The 20,961-nt window shown below is 39.2% G+C and overlaps 1 protein-coding gene across 6 annotated transcripts in view; it reads left to right on the top strand.

Moving 5' to 3' along the window:
* BABAM2 (BRISC and BRCA1 A complex member 2) overlaps positions 1–20,961 on the top strand; it is a 399,311-nt gene that overhangs the window by 50,692 nt on the left and 327,658 nt on the right. The gene's annotated exons all lie outside the window — the stretch shown is intronic.

Genomic DNA, 20,961 nt, shown 5'->3' on the forward strand with positions numbered 1-20,961 from the left:
GTACATTCCTAGGAGTGGTATTGCTGTGTCATAAGCTAAGTGTATGTTTATAAGTAATCGCTAACCTGTTTTCCAAAGTGGTTGTATTGTTTTATGTTCCTACTGGTAATTTATGAGATTTCTAGTTACTCTATATTTTTGCCAAATTGGGTATGGTTATTATTTTTTAATTATATCCATTCTAGTGGGTGTGTAGTGGTATCTCATTGTGGTTTTAATTTGCATTTTTATGTGCTGTTGGCCATCCATCTTTTGTTGTGAAACGCCTGTTGACATCTTTTGCTCAACATTTTGATTGGATTATTGGGCTTTTTGTTGAGTTATAGGTAGTCTATAATTTATAGAGTCTAGAAAGAACTTACTTGTTATTTTGTCAATATTTTCTTCCAGTCTATGGCTTCCCTTTTTAGTTTCTTTTTTTTTTAATTAATTAATTAATTAATTAATTTTTTAAAAGATTTTATTTATTTATTTGAGAGAGAGAGAATGAGAGAGAGCACATGAGAGGGGGGAGGGTCAGAGGGAGAAGCAGACTCCCCGCCGAGCAGGGAGCCCGATGCGGGACTCGATCCCGGGACTCCAGGATCATGACCTGAGCCGAAGGCAGTCGCTTAACCAACTGAGCCACCCAGGCACCCTTCCCTTTTTAGTTTCTTAATGATGTCTTTCCAGGAGCAGAAGTTTTTAATAGTGATGAAGTCCAGCTTAACAAGTTTTTCTTTTATAGTTTATATTTTTGGCTTTTTGTTTAAGAAATCTTTGCCTATCTGAAGGTCTTGAAGATTTTCTCCTAGGAGTTTTATATTTTTACCTTTGACATTTTGGTCTATGATCCATTTTGAGTTAATTTTGACCACATACATGTTAACTCACCACTTAAGTGTGAGTCTGTTTCTGGACTTTACATTGTATTCCACTGATGTGTCATCTGTCCTCATGTGCCTGTAGCACTGCTTCAGTTCCTAAGCTTTAGAGTAAGTCTTTAAATTAGGTAGTGTGAGTCCTACAACTTCTTCTCAAAACTGTTTTGGCTGTCCTAGGTCCTTAGTATATCCACAGAGATTTTAGAATCATTTTGTCAGATGTCTGTAGAAGTCCTGCTGGAATTGCATTGAATCTGAAGATCAGTTTGTAGAGAACTCACATCTTAATATCAAATGTTCCAGTAGATGAAAATGGTAGTCTCTCCATTATTAGATCTTCTTTAATTTTTTTCAGTGTCTTGTAGTTTTTCATGAACAGGTCTTGACAAATGTTCTTAAATTTACCTCAAAATATTTTATATTTTTGAGGCTAATTTATAGCACATATAGGTTTCTTTGAATTTTAACTAAGTCTTTGTTGCTAATCTATTGAAATATCATGGATTTTAGTACCTTGACCTTGTATTGCTTCTGTGTCCTTAAATTCACTTATTAATTCTAGGGGCGCCTGGGTGGCTCAGTTGGTTAAGCGACTGCCTTCGGCTCAGGTCATGATCCTGGAGTCCCTGGATCGAGTCCCGCATCGGGCTCCCTGCTCGGCAGGGAACCTGCTTCTCCCTCTGACCCTCCCCCATCTCATGCTCTCTCTGTCTCATTCTCTCTCTCAAATAAATAAATAAAATCTTAAAAAAAAAAAAATTCACTTATTAGTTCTAGTAGCTTTTTTTGTAGGCTCCTTACGTATTTTCTTCAAAAACAATCATATCGCTTGTGAAAAAGACAGTTTTGCTTCTTCCTTTCCAATCTGTAGGATTTATATTTCTTATTTTTACTTTACTGTACTGAATGGGCTCTCCAGCATAGTATTGAGTAGAAGTGATGAAGTCAGACATCCTTGCCTTATTTCCAGCCTTAATGGGAAGGTGTTTAGCGTTTCATCACTAAGCACAATTGTCAACTGTAGTTTCCCTTTATCAGTTTGAGAAAGTTGCCATCTCTTTTAACATGATGAGAGCTTTTATTATGAAAAGAATGTTAATATGTTAAGTGCTTTTTCTATTAGGATGACCACATGGTTTATCTCTTTTATTCTATTAATATGATAAGTAAACTGATTTTCAGATATTGAACCGTGTTGCATTCCTGGGATTAATCGCAGTTGATCATTATGTATTATCCTTCTTTTATGTTGCTGGATTTGGTTCATTCATATTCTTTTAAAGACGTTTGTATCTATATCTGATGCTGTTATTTCTGTACTTCTCTTGTAGTCCTTTGGTATCAAAAGGTACAAACTTCCATTTATAAAATAAATACATCATGGGGATGTAATGTATAGCATGGTGACTATAGTTCTATACTGCCTATTTGAGAAAATACAAAGAGAAAGCCAGTAGTGGCTTGACCCTTCCCATTTCTCTTTTGATACCATTCACATTAATACCATTGGTAACAACCCCACCAAAACAAAACAAAACAAAAATCCTTGTTTTTCTTCTGCCTTTGGCTACAGGGTTAGGTTGTAAAAGGAAGGGAACAAAATGTTTTAGTAAGATCATGTCTTTAGTGATGGGGAATTAGAGCCATTAAAAAAACACAAACAACTTAACCAAAAATATGGCAAAAGACGAAGGTGGTGGCTAGAAGGCTTAGGACATTCCAGGGAGTTTTGTAGATTTGGGATTGCAGATGAAGACCAGATACATCTCATTTGTGAGGGGAGAATGAAGGACGAAGGGGAGGAAATAGAGTTAGCTTGAGCAAGAGAGAGAGAATTGTTTAAAAAAAAAAATTCTTACGCAGTCTGAATAAAATTTATGTCCCCCCCCCCCCCCCCCCGCCTTCCTGGGGCCTTAGAAATTAGAATCTGCATAGTACTGTCATGCCATGTGTTGGATAGAGGTGCTGTGAGCCCAAGTTGATGTGGTTGCATTCAGTGCATAGGAAAGTTACATACAACTCATCTCCAGTTAGTTCTTCTTTTGTACTTATGCCTAAACCTCTCCATCTGGACAAGTGCCAATTTGCCACTAAATTTAAATAAATAAGAACATTTCTCATCAATAGGGGTGGCAAATTTAGCCCCTCTTTAGAGCACTGAGCAATTTATGACCATATGTTAAATACCATAAAACAGCTTTAAAGACTTGGTCCCTGGCCACTGCCAGATTGCACCGTAGGAGTACAGCAGTGCTGCGAGGGGCTGGGAATGCTTCCTCCGGCCCTTGGAGGCCTCAGGAACTCACGGATGTCACAGCCAGAGAGGCCTGTTTTCAAACATTCCCTTTATAAAGGTGAAATACTAAAAGATTCCGTTTTGGCATTTGGGTGCAAAGAAGGCAGGACTTCTTTTTGATTCTTAAGGGTCAAAATTAATATGGAAAGTGTTGTGTGGGAGAATGAGTAACTTGGCAGCAGTGAGTCCAGAAGGCAAGTCTAGGAATAGGTAGTAGATATCCTACTCATTCTTTTTCTTGGAGCATGAACTGGACTTTTATAAGGCATAAGCAAACCAAATATCACATGTTTCTAAATTGTTTTCTTTTTGCCAACTTTTATGGCATTAATACTGATGTTAAAAATGGTTATTAAAATTTCATCCCGTAGCGCTGCCAGTTGTAAGGGTTTTTTTTCTTCTAGGAGGATGACTCATTATTTGGTGAACTCCAAATATTAGTTTTTTTCCTTGCCATCATCACAGGCTGTGAATCATTTATGGCATCCAGTGGGCTCATGGCTGAGGGAATGAAGGGGTGTGCCAGCAAACATGTGATTTTTGGTCAAGTCGTGCTGGAGGACCTCAGCTGGACACTTAGCCATGTTAAACCTCTCGTTCAGGCAGGGGGCAGTGTTATTAAATAGGAATGGCAGCGGAAAGCTTTGTACAAGATTTTTCTGACTGTTGTCTCTGAAGGATAACTTTTCCTACAAAGGAAGATGATGAAATTTGGCTGTCAGAGGTCCAGGATTCCTAGCCTTCTCGAATGTGTAAGTGCCAGCCCAAGGGCTGATTTCCTGTCACTTCCTGTGTGGTTTTGCACTACATCCTCTTTGCAGCAGATCAGTATTTTAGGTCATCTATCATAACTGCTGTCCTGTAAATTCTTGGCAATTTGATCTCAGTTTACAGAAGGCAGCCGGCATGTTTCTCTAGGAAATGTAGCTGGAGAGTCCTGTCTCCCACTTCCTAAGGCCAGGAAGTACACTATTGTTATTCGTCGCTGCTTTCTTCCTTTGAAAGAACAAAAATCTTCAAACTTTGGCAAATTCTGAAAGTGCCCGGTACGGTTTGAAATTACCCATTCCATTTTGTTGGTCTAGGGCAAAAACTTGAGTGACCTTTGACATCATTTGCAAATCTTGCCTGGTTTTCCCATAACACAGATATGTGTGTTAGTGTGAGTTTCCCCCCCTACTGCAAATGAAGTCCTACTGAAGTCCTCAGAGGCACAGCAGGGTGTTTTGTTTTGTTTTGTTTCATTTCGTTTCATTTTGTTTCGGGGTTTTGATTTTCAAGGGTAGTTCTAGTTACTTAGGCCACGCTATTGCTTAGTTATTTCTTCTCTGTTTCTTTCCCTCACAGTGGGATTTTTCTCTCCCGGTCAGCAGCAGCCATTAAGACTTCACTTTGGGTATGGCTTGAGTATTTGCATTGGATTTTCAAACTGTATGGAACACAGAGATATTTAAGTCACATTTCTTTACTATTTAATATTAAGATAAAAGTGTCAGTTTAGTTTTTTCAAGTTACATGCCAGAGGGTGAACTGTGTTGTAGAATTTAGAGAGTGATTTTCCTTCCTTCGAATGACTCAGCAGTCACAATTTGGCGATTTTTTAAAAAAAGGTTTTCTTTATTTATTTGTCAGAGAGTGAGAGCATAAGCAGGGGAAGTGGCAGGCAGAGGGAGAGGCAGAGGCAGGCTCCCCGCTGAGCAGGGAGCCCGATGTGGGGTTGGATTCCAGGACCCTGGGATCACGACTTGAGCTGAAGGCAGATGCTCAACCGACTGAGCCACCCAGGGGTCCCAGCAATTTGATTTTATTTATGTAGTACAAGAATTGCCTTTAGCCCAGTTCAACTGGGAGAAGAACCCGTTTGTAAAGAGAATGCAAACTCATGCATGAGTTATTTTACATGGTACCCTTAACAGTCTCTTGTGGCGCAGATCGTTTCTGCTTCTGATTCTTTTTTCATCTTTGTAGAAGCTCCACCTTTTGCGGGGTTCAACAACATCATTAGTGTTGGTTTCCTTTGTGTTCTGGTTCTTAAGATGATTGGAGGGCAAGGAAAGTTAAATTGTGCTGCTTTACAGAAAAAAAGTGAATGCCATGAAGACGGATTTGATGTCAGATCTGCGGACTGAGGTGGTATCATCAGAGAAGCAGCCCAAATCCTTCTAGTGCACCGAGGATGGCACGAAGGAAGACATTTGGATTCAGACATGGGAGAATTTGATATCCAGATTATTTGTATCAAATCAAATCTGTAGTTCCTGAGATAATATGTTGTTAAACTCTAGGGGTGGAAACCCCTTTGATCTCTAAGGTCTGTATGACCCATGAAGTAGTTGATCAGGAAATGTTTGTTTATTAAATGAGTGAAATCAGGGCACTTAACAGATTGTCTTGTGTGGGAAGTCTTAATTGGAAGGAAACTAATTTTTGTGACCTTTCAGTGGGACGAGGGGTATCTAAAGATCTGAGAAAGAGCACCATAGTTTCCTTATTGGAGAAAGGGAAAGAGAACTATGAAAGCTTATATACATCAACCAGGTTGATACGCCTATTTAGAAAGAACCCAGAAAAAGACTCACAAATGTAGTTTACCAACAGTTGGGCTGGAATAGGCCTAACCAATTTTACTTTGTAAAGAACAACTCTTAATACATGAATGTCTTATTATAGAATGATGAATATAGTACTAACTTGGGAAGAAAAGAATAAAGTTGAATCTATCCTGAGAGTAGCAGGGCTTTTGATTCTGTCTTTGAGATGGATCCAGGAAGCAGATCATGAAATGATTAGTTAGACATAAAATGTGTTGCTTGGCAGTATGCCCGAAGTCTCATAACTGAAGAATGAATGCTACTTAATGTCGAAATCAAAGAATTTGGTCATCGTAACGTAGAGCCTCTGTGGAGCAATTGTTTTTTCTCTGGTTATTTATTTATTTTTATTGTTCTTCTCCTCGTGTTCTTCTTTCCTGTAATTTCACCGTACTTGGGTAAGACAAGTTCCAGGCAATTGTACTCAAACATCAGTTTTTTTTACCTGCTTTCACAGAGTTGGCCATCTCCTGTAGAAAGGAAAGGAAAGAATCCACAAACGACCGAACGCTTTTGCTTCTCCACCCCAGCTGTCCAGTCGTGGAGCACCTACCTGCCCAGTCCAGATTCTGAAGCACCTCCATTGTTTGGCACTATCGTAACCCTTCCAGCGTTCTCTCTTCTCCTGAACCAGATTAGTTTTTGACAGTCTGTCCCTAACCTTTGTTTTCAACTCTGCTGTTCTCCCTTCTGAACATCTTGTTCCTATCAGTGTCGTCTGCTCATCATTCCTGGGGCACATGATTTTCTGCTCCCTCAGTCTTGCTAATTCTTTTACCCTTGCCTGTAATTACCTTCTCATGTTTCTTTATCTCCAGCCTACTACAGGCAGCACGGAGAGTGGACATTTTAAGAAAGGATTAGACAGAGCATGATTTTAGATGAAGTGTTCAGTGAAGTAGGAGACTGTGGTGGATTGTCCAGAGGTGGCCACAACCAAATCTCCTGTCCCACATGCTCTTCTGTACTGAGTGTGACCCTGTCACTCCTCCTTCAGGGATTGGAGTATAGTTTTCCTCCCCTTGATTCTGGGTGGGCTTGTGACCATTTTGACCAGTGGCGTGTGATGCACGTCCTGTTGTGTGACTTCTGAGGCTGTATAGCTTCTGACTTCTCAGCAGGAATACTTGTTTGTGCTGGGAGCCCCGAGCTCTGCATAAGAATATGTCTGACTGAGGCGCCTGGGTGACTCAGTCAGTTAAGCATCTGCCTTGGGCTCAGGTCCCGATCCTGGTCCTGGGATCGAGCCCTGTGTCGGGCTCCCTGCTCAGTGGGGAGCCTGCTTCTCCCTCTTCCATTACCCCTCCCCCGCTCATGCTTGCTCTCTCTCTCTTTCTCTCTCTCACTCTCTCAAATAAATAAATAAAATCTTAAAAAAAAAAAAAGAGTATGTCTGACTACTGTGAGGTTGCCATGCTGCCAGGTAGCTGCGCCACATGGAGAGGCTTCTTGGAGGCATGCAGTTGGCAGTTTTGGGCTTTGAGTTACCCAGCTACCGGACACGTGAGTGGAACAGTATTGAACTCTGTCCACCGGCTGAATACCACTTAGTGATCTCAGTCGGTGCTACGAGGGGCAAAAGAATCACCCATCTGTACTCTGCCTGTATTTCTAACCCACGGAATCTGGGAATATAATAAAATGGTTGTTTTAAACCTCTCAGTTTGGGGGTAGTTTGTTAGGTAGCATTAGTAATTAGAACATAGTCACTGGAGGGACGCCTAGGTGGCTCAGTTGGTTAAGCGGCTGCCTTTGGCCCGGGTCATGATCCTAGGGTCCTGGGATCGAGTCCCACATCGGGCTCCTTGCTCAGCAGGGAGCCTGCTTCTCCCTCTCTCTCCCTCTGCTTGTGCTCCCTCTGTCAAATAAATAAAAATCTTTAAAAAAAAAAAAAAAGAACATAGTCACTGGAGAACAGGAACAGAAGAGGAACCTGTAGGAGGATGGAAGGGATGGGTCTAGGAGCAGACATACAGAGGTTCAGGCTCCACAAGGAGGAGGGAAAGACCAAAGAATTAGATAATGGGTAAATTTTAAGGAAAAAGGGTGGGGAATGCACACTGATGGTCTGTTATTACCAATTGTATATATACGAATGTATCTTTGAATATATTTATATTTATTTTGTATGGAGCTGGGGTTGAGATCACCTACCAAGAGGCAGCAAGAAGGTCTGGAGAGGACCTGGCTGCCTTGTAGAGAATATTGAAGACGGTATAGATTATTGGCCTTCAGTTCCTTGCCTTTAGCAAATACTCTTGTGAGGAAAGATAAAGGCATGGCATTTTATTATGGCCTGCCTTCCTCAAGAGAGCTTTGTGCATAGTCTACACCATCAGTGTGAAGCACTTTGAGCCCTTTAGAAGAAGTAAAAGCAGTTCTTTCAGAGGAGTGCCTCAGACCACTGTGGCTCTGTGTTTATGAGTTCTGAACCTAAGCATGACTCTTTAGAGTTTCAGATAACCAAGCGGTTTGGGGAAATGGAAGGGATCCTCCTACCTTTGAGAGTAGGGAGTTTGATTTTAAGTAGCAGCTTTCTTGAGAAGGGAGGGGAACAAATCTCTAGTTCTAGTTATGGAGCTTCGGAGGGCTTTTATCCACATTGAGGACTCAGCAAGTGTTGTTCATTGAATGGTGGAATGGCTTATATAAAAGAATTGTTTTCTGGAGCATCCAGGGGTCTGGCCACCAGCCACATGCAAGTCAGTTTTTTTTCTGTGAAGGATTACATGCTCCACGTCTCCACGTACTCCTGCACGTTTTAGAAGGTTTTAACCATGTAGTGGACTATCTGATTTGTTGTTGAAATCTTTTAATTAATGTCGTACTGAGGAGAGCTGCTCTAGAACCTCACTGAAGTGCTATTACTGGATAACAGAGCACTACTTTCACGACAGGGTAACACCTATACTTCGTGGATTATAGGCAGAATATATGAAATTCTGTAGTATTGTAGAATTTGCCCTTGTGCCCTAAGGGATTCGACTATATTTCAGTTGGTCTCTGTTAGATGCTTTTATTTCACCATTTCTTCATGTTTTATTTTTATTTATTTATTTATTTATTTTTACTGTGTTGGGGTGACCTTGGCACTTCTGAGCTGTTATGACTTGTGTTTTGCGTATTTCTCCACCCCTTCCCTGAAAATTGCGGTACACGTAGATAACTTGCTCTCACAGACCCTGCTTGATTTGTTTCTTTCTGACTTGCGTAATTTTCCTGGCAGGAGCGTGACTGTCTTTGTCCTTTGTTATTATCAACTTAGATTTAAGTGATCAAACAGAAAAAATTGTCATTGTGATACCATTGCTTTTAAAAAACTGCATGGGGGCCTCTGGGTGGCTGAGTTGATTTAGTGTCAGACGCTTGATCTCGGCTCAGGTCTCAATCTCAGGGTTGTGTGTTTGAGCCCTGCATCGAGCCCTCCACACCTAGCATGGAGCCCACTTAAACAAACAAACACTGCTTATTTTCTGTTGCTTGATTTTTGATTTTTTCATATTTTCAGTGAATGTTGGCTAGAGTTTGTGCACCTTTAACTGTTTTTACTCGTAGTAGTTTTATTTGTAAAAATTTTTTCATTCATTGCTTCTGAAAAGCATTTTCTTATATCTACTTTGGAGGAATTTTAGTTTATTTATCCTTATTTTTCAGCATCCTAAATTTTCATTCATTTCCACAGATTTCCCCCCACTTTAGCTTCTGTGGATTACGGGACTTGCTTTTGTTCATTGTTGGACTTGTTTAGCTCTGTCGTATGTGAACTCAAAGGATCCTTCATACTATTTTTTTTTTTTTAACATCTTTCTTGGGCCAGCTGCTGGGCATTTCAGAATTATTTGACAGTAGGAAGTATTATTCAGTGGGTTTTTTTCCCCCCATGAATTCCACAGGCTAAAGCTTGGTTTTCACAAAGTTTCTGAAAGTTTATGAGTGGGCTTTTGCACCATCTTCCAAGCACTGTTTTTGTGGGAGCTGGAGCACAAAGTCTGGTCTGAGATTGTTCTTTGTGTGCTACTTTGATTCTGCTTCTGGTGCTCTGGTTTGTGCCTGTGGATGCAGTCAGCAGAAGTCACATTGTTAAGCAATGAACTCAGAACTGAAAGAAAGATTGGTGGTTTCTTTCCCCCCATCTTGCATTCTGTGGTTATTTCTCCTGATTTTTTGGCAAGTGTTACTTGTCTGTGTCAAGCTGTGCCACATCAGCCTTAGATTTCTGCTTTGTATAATTCAGAGAGGAATTAGAAAGAAGTATTTACAGTCGTATAGCAGTCCATATTTTCTAAAGTATTTTTACTTAAATGATCTCATTCTAATCTCCCATATAAGGGAGAGCTCGTAGAGTCTAAGTGACTAGCAGCTTGAGGTCACATAACTGGGAAGTCAGGGACCCAGAAGTCAAAACCAGGACTTCCTAGGATAAGCTCAATGTTTTTCTCACCATAACATGCTGGGAAAAAAATAATGTTGTTTATTATCTTATGGTAACAATGTGCTTCTCAGTAGAAGCAGATAATAGCAAATCAATGTGAATAATCAGCGGCTCATAGCGAGAAAGTTCAGCAGGAAGTAAAAACAGGCATAGGAAGTAAACACAACATCAGATGTTAATGGCATCTGCCATACATCACTAGGAGAGGTGGTGGTCTGTTGACTAAAATCTGTTTGGAAATGAAATGACAAATTCCACTTTTGTGTGGATCTCTCTTGGACACTTGTGGTTGGTTTTCTTGCTGAGGGCAAAATTCACAAGAAGTTTGTGACAATACGGTCAGAAGTTAATCAGGTTTATGAGAGATAAAGGCTGAGTTTCAGCTTTGAGAGGTAGGGAATAGTTTTAAATGCTGTATTTTACTGTATGTGTCTTTAAGACTAGTTAGCCTGTGATCTTAAGTTATCTTGGAGGCCCTGACCTTGTAACATGATTCCGGTCTGTTATCTCATCTGATACATCTTTAATTGCCTTAATTACATCTTTTTGATATAATAAAAACTGTTGTTTTAATTTACGATCAGATCACAAATTAAACAACAGTTTTGAACCATTTTGTAAAGACTCCTGGGTGATATTTCTTTAATGTGGAAAAGATGAGGGAGGAAAACTTAAAGGTCAAGATAATAAGGTGGATCAGATTCTATAGCTGAATTCTTTGGACATTTGTGAGTGAAAAAATTGGGTTTTCATTTTGAAACGTACTTAAATTTTATTTATAGATGAAATTATCAAAAGATTTTAACCTTGGCCTGTACTTTAGGGTAGAGTCTAAGTGACCAGCTGATTAAGTACCCAGTTTTATTTTATGAAACAGAAGGGATCTGAAAGAAATTAGACAGGATCAAAGGCAAATGTAATTAAAATAGAATATTCTCCCCTCAGCCTGTTAGTCTTGCTCCATTTCCTCTTAAGAGACATGGATTTGTCAGAACTTATGTCATCCTAATAATTAACTGAAGCAGAAGAACTCTATTTTGAGAGCTAAAGATCCTTTGATACCATCTACTTTACTACCTGTTGTAGCAGCTTCTTTCGTCGTGTCCTTGGTAAGTAGATATATAACTACTATTCTTAATTTGAATATTATTCATGGGACAACATTACAGTGCTCATTCAAAAAATATTTTTGTGGATGGAACAACTTTATTTCCTCATCTGCATGATAGTTTCATGGTACTGAAAGGAGAGCTCAGTAGAATTCTTATTTGAATTAATTAGCCATACCCATGTTCTTTTTGTAGTAGTGATCTTTTTGAAAAATGGAATTACTAGAATTGCCAAATAACCGTCAGGGTGGAGAAATTGTGGATAGTGGCAGCAGACTACAGATGAAGAAAACATGGTCCCAATATTTAGAGAAAACGAAGGAGAGATACATTCTTAAAATTACGGTCTAATTTTTATTCTGGTGTTGGGTAAGATTCAAGAGCTGATTATTAAACAAATGGTTTGAGAGCATTTCAAACATGTTATGTCTTTAGTAGCCAACAGAGGTTTACTTAGAAGCAAGTTATGTCAGGGGGCCTGGGTGGCTCAGTCGGTTAAGCATCTGCCTTTGGCTCAGGTCATGATCCCAGGGTCATGGGATCAAGCCCACATCTGGCTCCCTGCTCAGCAGGGAGCCTGCTTCTCCTCCCCACTGCTCTTCCCCTCTCTCGCTGTCTCTCTCACTGTCTCTCTCTGACAAATAATCTTTAAAAAAAGCAAGTTATGTCAAACTAACCTCTTTTTTTTTTTTTTTTAAAGATTTTTATTTATTTATTTGACAGAGAGAGAGATAGCGAGAGCAGGAACACAAGCAGGGGGAGTGGGAGAGGGAGAAGCAGGCTTCCCGTGGAGCAGGGAACCTGATGCGGGGCTCCATCCCAGGAACCTGGGATCATGACCTGAGCCGAAGGCAGACACTTAACGACTGAGCCACCCAGGCGCCCCCTTATTTCTCTTTTGATAGTTGATCAGCTGACGTAGCAAATCACTTCAGCAGAAAATCTTGACCATTTCTCTGTGTTATTTGCTGGATATTTTATGTTTTTGAACCAAAAAATGATAAATTGGTTAATCATTGGAAAGTTTTTAGGGTCATATATTTTGTTATGTTTTATTCCGCATTTTTGTGAATGATATGGATATATTTGTTCAACTTTTGGGAGAGCACACGTTTAAAGAGGTTGGTACTATGGTATGGGACAAAACTTAAATTTATCCCGTTAGGCTTGTATATTGAATCAGAAACAACAGGATGAAATTACAGAGAGTGTAGAGTCCCTTATTAGATTTCAAAAATTAGCTGCAAAGGTAGAGGAAAGCAGTTACATGAGGGAAGATCGGGATATATAGTGTGAAGCATTAATGTGATGTGACTATAGAAAGAGCTAACAGTCTTGTTCTGTATTAACAGAAACATCCTGTCTGTAGCTTGGAGGGAGGTTCCTGTGCTGTCCCTGTGGCACAGCAGACCAAACACGAGTGCTGCGTTGACATTGTGCACCACGGTGCAGGAGACACGTTATCAAACTAGTGTGTGCTTGACACAAACAGTGCTTGAAGAAACTCGGGGAACTAGTTTTTAAAGATAGAAAGGACTGGAAATGAAGTCTCAGAGAGGTTAAGTCCGTTGTCCAAGATGGGATTAGCTAATGGCAGATCTAGTTTTCTTCTCTTAGTATACAGGGTTCTTTCTACTCATCACACTTTGCTTTTCTAGAAAGTAAAACCAGTATTACCAGGGAGAAGTTACTAGGAAGCAGCTTTCGACTCTGCACAAGAGTTTTTAATAATTGGTCCAGGTCTGGGGCACCTGGCTGGCTTAGTCGGTGGAATGTGCGACTCTTGATCTCCGGGTCATGAGTTTGAGTCCCATGTTGGGTATAGAGGTTACTTAATTAAAAACAACTATAGTTAAAAAATTGGTGTTGTATTATGAGAAATGAGTTCTTTGTTATTGGAAGAATTGAAATAGGTACCATATAACTTTTGTATTGGAGATATTGTGCCTAAAAGGGGATAATTCTCAGCTGTCTGGAACTGAGCTGGATACATGTGCAAAGCAATCAACTATGTTCCTCATTACATCTCTTGTCCTGGTTAATTATTAATAATGTCCCCTTCCCACTGTAGGGCGCTCTAGTTTGGATGATAAATTATATGATTGGCTTCATTATAAAGGTTTCATTCAACTCTGTATGTGTGCTGAATAGAAATTGTTTTAACATGAATTGTCTTAGTTTGCCAACTGAGATCAAGTCCTAGTGGCAGTATGTGGAGTCTCTGAGAAAGTCACTTGAATTTTTTTTTTTTTAAATGGAAAATTTCAAACATAAAAGTAGGGAGAATGGTATAATGACTTCCGAGGTACTTGTCACCCAGCTTCACAATTATCAGCTCATGGTCAGTCATGTTTTATGTGTCCTCTGTCGACTTTTTCCCAGATCATTTTGAAGCAAATCCAAAGTGTCGTATCATCCATAAATATTTCAGTATGTATTACTATAAGATAATGACTTTTTTAAAAACTAACTTTAATATCATTGTCATACTTCAAAAGCCAACGCTAATTCTTAAATCCATCATTACTGGTCAGTGTTCAGATTTCCTTGGTTGATATACACACACAGAGACCTATGCACACATGCATATGTGAAATGTGTGTGTGAGCATGTGTGCATGTGTGTGTTTTACAGTTTATTTCAATACTCATCGTGTGTACATTGCAATAGATTGATATATTATTTAGGTCTCCTATTTATAGTCACCTCAACCCCCTGTGCTCCCTTTTGTTTTTCCTTTTCTTTCTACTTCTTTTTTTCTCCTTATATTCTTTTTCCTCCTTTTCTCCTCCTCCTCCTTCATTTTTTTTTCTCTTTTCTTTTTCTTCTTTGTTTTCAATTATTTATTTGTGAAGAAACTGGGCCATTTGTCCTATAGGGTTTCCCCCAGTTCAAATTTTGATGATTTTAGCCCCATGGTGGGATTGTAACATGTTCCTTTGCTCCTGTATATCCTATATGAATTGGTAATTTGATCTAGAGGCTTAATCAGATTTAGGTTTATTTATTATTTTTTTTGGCAAGAATGTTTCACAGGGTCACATATTATTCCATTAGGAGGCCTGTAATGTCTGGTTGTCTTTTGATGTAGCAGAGCTTTTAATGGTCATGACTTAGATCTGTTAATTTAAGAGTTGCAAAATGTGATATTCTATTATCTCTTCCTTACTTATTAGCTGAAAATTTCTATTAAAAGAAGTTTTTCCTGATTAAGTATTTGGTAATCCTAAGTACAATTCCTTTAGAAGGAGAGAATAAATACTTGATTCTTTTTTTTTTTTTTTTCTGGTTTCCACATATTGAGTATGTTTCTATGTATCTTCCAAAGACAACTCTGTGTTTTTTTGTGTATGTGTGTTTTTTTTTTTTTTTTTTAAGATTTTTATTTATTTATTTGACAGAGAATGAGAGAGAGAGAGCATGAGAGAGGGGAGGGTCAGAGGGAGAAGCAAACTCCCTGCTGAGCAGGGAGCCTGATTCGGGACTTGATCCCCAGACTCCAGGATCATGACCTGGGCTGAAGGCAGTCGCTTAACCAACTGGGCCACCCAGGTGCCCCTAACTATGGTTTTTTAGAGTATTGTTGTTAACTCATGGGTTTAAATTTTGATGTGTTTTAGGCCATTGCACTTATTATTGTTACTGATGTTTGAAGTGACCCATCTTTGGCTAGTGAGAACCGCTTCATGATGTGCCTGAGTCTTGTTGATATGACCCCAGAAGCCTTTGATAGCTTTTGTGCTTTCTGGCATGACCAGATATTCTAGGCTCATCTTGTGCTTTTTTCATTCTGGGCCTCAGGCCAGCCTCATCACTCTTCCTTGCCCTCTGGGGAACAAGCAGGGAAGCAATTTCTTGTATGAAATTGCTTCATTTTGCAGAGTTGTGTGCCTGTGTCTAGTGAGTTGCTAAGCCAGATTCTCTCAGGTCTCAAGCTATGCTTTGGTTTGATGAAGTTGGTATATCAGGCAGCTTTGATAGCTTGAACTATTCTCCTCTACTTGAAATAATTTTGTTTGTTCCATCTTTTATTCCTCTTCTTGCCCTTTGGGTGCTGCATTTCTTTATTGGTTGTGGGATAGAAATGGAAGTACTGAAGCCCTGTCTCATCTCACTGAACTTTAGCGGCCCATACTGAGTGCTGCCTTCTTGTGAGGTCATCACTAAATGAGCAGAACTGTCAGAGATGAGATTTTGGAAAACCACACAGAGCCACAGTTCGATATTAGATGGGTCATTTTTTCAGGAGCAGCATATGTTTCTTTATTGAACAGCCAAATTTTTGCCTTAGTTTAGATTCCTAAAACACAGAGCTTAAGACAAGGATTTGGGGATAAGCAGCTTATTTGGGATCCCTGGAAGCACAAGGAAGGAGTGGGGAAGAGACACAGGGAGGGAGAAAGCCAAAAAAGGGTACATAAATGATTTGGTAAATCCTACTTCCAGCTTCCCAACTGTGTATAACTCATCTCAGCATTGTTTCAAGGAAGGCAAGGAAATTGTTTATATATTCACTCTCACCTCCTCTTCTTAGTGTCATTCACTTTCAGGCACTGGGGCTTTTGTTATTGTTTCTTTCCCCTTGTTGCTGACCAAGCTGCCTTTTAGGCCAGTTAGATAAAGTTATTTGAGCTGGGTGGCCACTGGTTTATAGCTATGGCCAGGGTAGGGGTGAGAGTGCAGAGGGGTGAGGTAGGATGTAGCGGAATGAGGAGGAGCGGTAGGGGAATGAGAGTGGGGTTCAGGGTGGGGAGGTGGTGTTGTTCCCCAGAGATCATTTGTCCATATCTGGAGGCAGTTTTGGTTGTCACAACTGAGCGAGGAGGAGAGTGCTACTGGCTGGCATGTAGTGGGTTGAGCCCAGGGATACTGTTAAACATCCTACAATTCAACAAAGAATTATCCAGGCTCAGATGTCAGTAGTACTGATTTTGAGAAACTCTGATGTACAGGAATCCAGAGCTGCAGGTGACCACTGGGATGGGTGGACCAAGGGAGAATGGCTGGGGCAACAACAGCATCTGCTCTGCTTCCATAGATATGTTCTAGGTCTCTTGCCACTCTGCTTTTGCTCATGGTGTTCCCTTCATATCCTCACTCCTAAATCCTTTTTGTTCTTTAATGCTCGGGGTATATATTCTGTATTCTTCCACTTTTTATAAAAAAGTATCAGTGTATTTTATACAGTTTGTTTCTGTTAGAATTTTTGTGTTGCCTGACACCCAGCTCAAGTGCCACTCTTTGATGAAGCTGTCTCTTACATTCTTTACTAATTCCTCCATTTTCAGAATTACCATTGCATGTTTTTTTTGTGACATTTCTTGCAACGCTAATCAGTTTTTACCCTCTACTATTTTTTTCTCAAATTGTTATTTTTAAAAGTAACATTCCTCTGGTAAAATTTTTGGAAGAACTGTATGTACAATGAGTATCTGTAAACCTTTTATCTAGTTTATCAGTTGTTAATACTTTGCCAGTTTATTTCTCTCTCTCTGGACTCACACACATATGTGCATATGTATGCAGATATAGATACCTATTTTTATCTATATATCAAAATATTTTTGCTGAACGATTTTAAAGTAAGTTGAAAACATTTCTACACTTCACTTTGAATACTTAAGTATATATCTCCCAAGAAGAGGGTATTTTTCTTCTGTAGAATCTCAATGCCATTATCACACTCAAGAAATTTAACATTGCCAGAATAAGATTATTTAGTATGTGGTCCATATTTATGTTTCCACAGTTGTCCGTTAATGTCCTTTTAGCTTTTTTCCTGTGGTCTGTGATCCAGTTAAGGATCATACACTGTATTTCCTGTTCATATCTACTGAATTTTCTTTGATCTAGAACAGTTCTCTTACCCATTTTTTTTTTGGTTGTTCGTGATATCAATGGTTTTGAAGAGTTGAGGCCTGTTTTGTAGAATGTCCCATAACTTGGTTTGTCTGATTATTTCTTCATGGTTGTATTTCAGTGAAACACTTTGGTCAGGCTTTCTAAATAAGTGATGTTCTGTCCTCACAAGATCCATGGTGTCCGTTTGTTCCATTATTGGTGCTGCTAAGTTTTACCTTTTGGTTAAATTAAGGTGGTATCTGCCAACTTTCTCTATTGTGAAGATACCTTTTTCTTTTTTTTTAAAAAATATTTTATTTATTTAACAGAGAGAGACAGTGAGAGAGGGAACACAAGCAGGGGGAGTGGAAGAGGGAAAAGCAGGCCTCCCGCCGAGCAGGGAGCCTGATGCGGGGCTCAATCCCAGGACCCTGGGATCATGACCTGAGCTGAAGGCAGACACTTAACGACTGAGCCACCCAGGTGCCCCAAGATATCTTTTTCTATTGTAATTTATTAGTTATCTGTAGGGTGATACCTTGAGACTGTATCCTGTTCCCCAGTAACCTTTTGTCGAATGGTTTTAGTATCCATTGATGATCCTATCCTGAATCAATAATTTATTAGTGTTTGTAGTTATTTTTATAATGTCTTACCTCTAAGATTGTATCTCCTAGATTACAAGCTTTATTGGGGGCAGAATCTCTTAATTCTTTCTCTGTTACTTACACTGCGTGGAGTTACTGCATATGCTTAATTTTTTGAGGTATTGAATTAATAAGTGAAGATTATCTCTCTAGAAAATGAGAAAAGTCTTCTTTTATCCTGTCAGCTTAACCCAAATCTTTATAGTCAATGTGCTCCTTTTCTTAAGCTTCCTCAAGTCTGGAGTAACCATTACCATTTTGTTTGCATTGCTTCACATTTCAGGAGTTTTTCCATAGTGTTCTCTAAAGGACAGTGTCTCTTTTTCTTCTCTATAAATGCAAAACTGCTTATACTGCACACTTAAACCAGCCTTTTTATCCATCTCCCTGACAGTTCACAGAAAGTGAAATGTAAATACATGGTCTAGAGGCTACACCTAAATTAATGATGTGTATATGAAAATCAAGTTTATTTGCTATGTTTTCCTTTATTATTGTTTTCCCAGTTTCTCACAATTTCATGACAAATCATTATTACTGATTTGTTTTAAAATTATCTTTAGTTCCTAACTACCTTTTAAAACTACAAAAAAAAAAATCATGGAAAGGTTGAGGAAGCGTATTTTCTTTTTATGGTGTCAATGCATTATAGTCATTAACGACAACTGGTAATACATTATATTAATGAAACAGTTTGTGAATATGCATTAGAAAATTATTAGGACTACATTTTCTGCAGTAGAATATTTATTATTCAATGAAGTAATGCTAATTCGTAGCATTTGGCTTAAAATACTGTTATTTTATGCACTGAAATGAGTGTACAAAAATACAAGGTTAAAGGTTCATTTAAAACATATTATAACATCTGAAGATGGGGCTTTATACCCTTTCCTAATTAGTCCAAGTTTCTAAGAATCAGCAACATAGAAAATTCCCTCTGATATACCTAAGAATCATGTAACTTAATTTCTTGAGAACTGTCTTTTATTATAAACCACTGAAATAACCGGGCATGTTTAACTTGGAGAAGACTAAAAGAATAATCATTTGCAGATGGATTTGGGGACCGCCATAAACAGTAATGCTTAGGGTAGGACTACCCTTAATAGGTAAAAGTGATTTGTAGGTATATGTGTATTTTCAACATATGAAAGAATTTTTTCCATCCACTAATAATTGCCCAGCAACAGAAAGTGCTGCCTAATGAAGTAGTGAGTACATTTCACCAGGAAGGAATCATGGAAGGTTGAATGACCTTTCCTTCATTCCCTTTGCTCTCTTCTTTCTTTTCATTTGTTCTTCTAGACCTGTGCTGCCTAACATGGTCACTACTAGCCACCTGTGGCAATGTAGTACTTGAAATATGGTGAGTCTGAATTGAGATGAGCTGTATGACACGTCAGATTCTGAACTCCTGGTTCTAAAAATAGTGTAAAATATCTCACTAATTACTTTGACACTGATTACATGTTGAAATGATACTATTTTATATCTATTGGCTAAATAAATGTATTAATTAATCAATCAATTATTTTTATATATGATTATGTCTTAAGTATTTATTTATTAAGAGTAAACATCAGTTCGGGCCCCTGGGTGGCTCAGATGGTTACGTGTCTGCCTTTGGCTCAGGTCATGATCCCAGGGTCCTAGGATCGAGCCCCGCATCAGGCTCTCTGCTCAGTGGGGAGCCTGCTTCTCCCTTTCCCGTTCCCCCTGCTTGTGCTCTCTCTGTCAAATAAATAAATAAAATCTTAAAAAAAAAATAGAGAAAACATCAGTTCTAGATAAGGAGATGTAAACACTCTCCACCCTCTCTCTCTCAGTGGTTGCAATGGGAAACCCTAGAGTACCTGAAGAATACCTATAGCAAATACCTGAGGACTCTTAAAAGTAAATAATAGCAGACATACTAAGAACAAAAATTAGAACTCAAAGAATGACCCGTATAAAGTTAGTTTTCTGTGTCCTGCCCCCCCCTTTTTTTCTTTCATATCTCCTAGTTTAGACCATAGGGCACCCTAGATCCTGGAACTATGCAGTAGGTATGGACAGAAAAAGCTCCAGTGAACACCCTTTCTCTTGGGTCAGAAGACCAAAAGGGGAGGGGCCCTTCAGGCTGGAGTTTTTTTTAACTTTGTTATTCCTAACTCAGGCAAGTTCCAGTGATGAAACTGGACTCTCCTTCAGCAGCCTCTCAAACTTTTCTTTTGCTACTTTACCGGTAGGTGGACGCAGTCAGGGGAAGTACACAAGAACATGGGGAGGCTGAAACTCCCACTTTCTAGGCAGGAAAAGACACCCCTGGGAACCAGAGAATATATAGGGGGCAGTCCTAGAGAGGAGAGAGCTGGAATAAAGGATCTTTTAATTTGTGTATGAAGTCTCAGGCTTATCCTCTGCACATGTATGGAACCAGACAGAATCAATATAGCAAAGGCTTTGAGAACTGATCTGTAGTGTAGACCAGTGCCTAGATCCCAGACTGGTCTCTGGGTAACACACACTTGGGGGAAAACCAGAAGAACATTAAATGGCTTTGAAAACTATACTGACATTTGAACCAAGTCCACAGAAGATGGCTTAGCACTTTCAGTTTGAACCTAACTTTATGCCAATTCATTCAGCAACTTAAATGCAATGGACAAATTCCTTGAAAGACACAAACCATTAGAACTTTCTTTTTTTTTAAGTTTTTAAAAATTTATTCATTTGAGAGAGAGCGAGAGAGTGAGAGTGAGTGAGAGCACGAGCTGGGGGGAGGGTCAGAGGGAGAGGGAGAAGCACACTCAGGACCCCAGGATCTTGACCTGAGCTGAAGTCAGATGCTTAACCTACTGAGCCACTTAGGTACCCCTCCATCAGAACTCTTTCAAGAAGAAATAGATAATCTGAATAGTTTTATTGTCCGTTAGAACAGTTGAGTTCATAGTTAAAAACAGTCTTTCAAAAATAAAAGTGCAAGCCCAGATTATCCCAGATGAATTCTACCAAACATTTAAGGGAGGCATAGCACCAGTTCTATACAATCTCTTTCAGAAATTGAAGTGGACACAAAATTTCCAAATTCATTTTATAAGGCCAGCATTCTCCTGATGCCAAAACCAGTCAAAGAAAGTACAAGAAAAATGAAACAAAACAAACTATAGATCAGTATCCCTCATTTGAAGAGAGAAGCA

The sequence above is a fragment of the Mirounga leonina genome, unplaced genomic scaffold (assembly GCF_011800145.1).
Source record: "Mirounga leonina isolate KUSES-001 unplaced genomic scaffold, KU_Mleo_1.0 Mir_125, whole genome shotgun sequence".
Classification (NCBI taxonomy): domain Eukaryota; kingdom Metazoa; phylum Chordata; class Mammalia; order Carnivora; family Phocidae; genus Mirounga; species Mirounga leonina.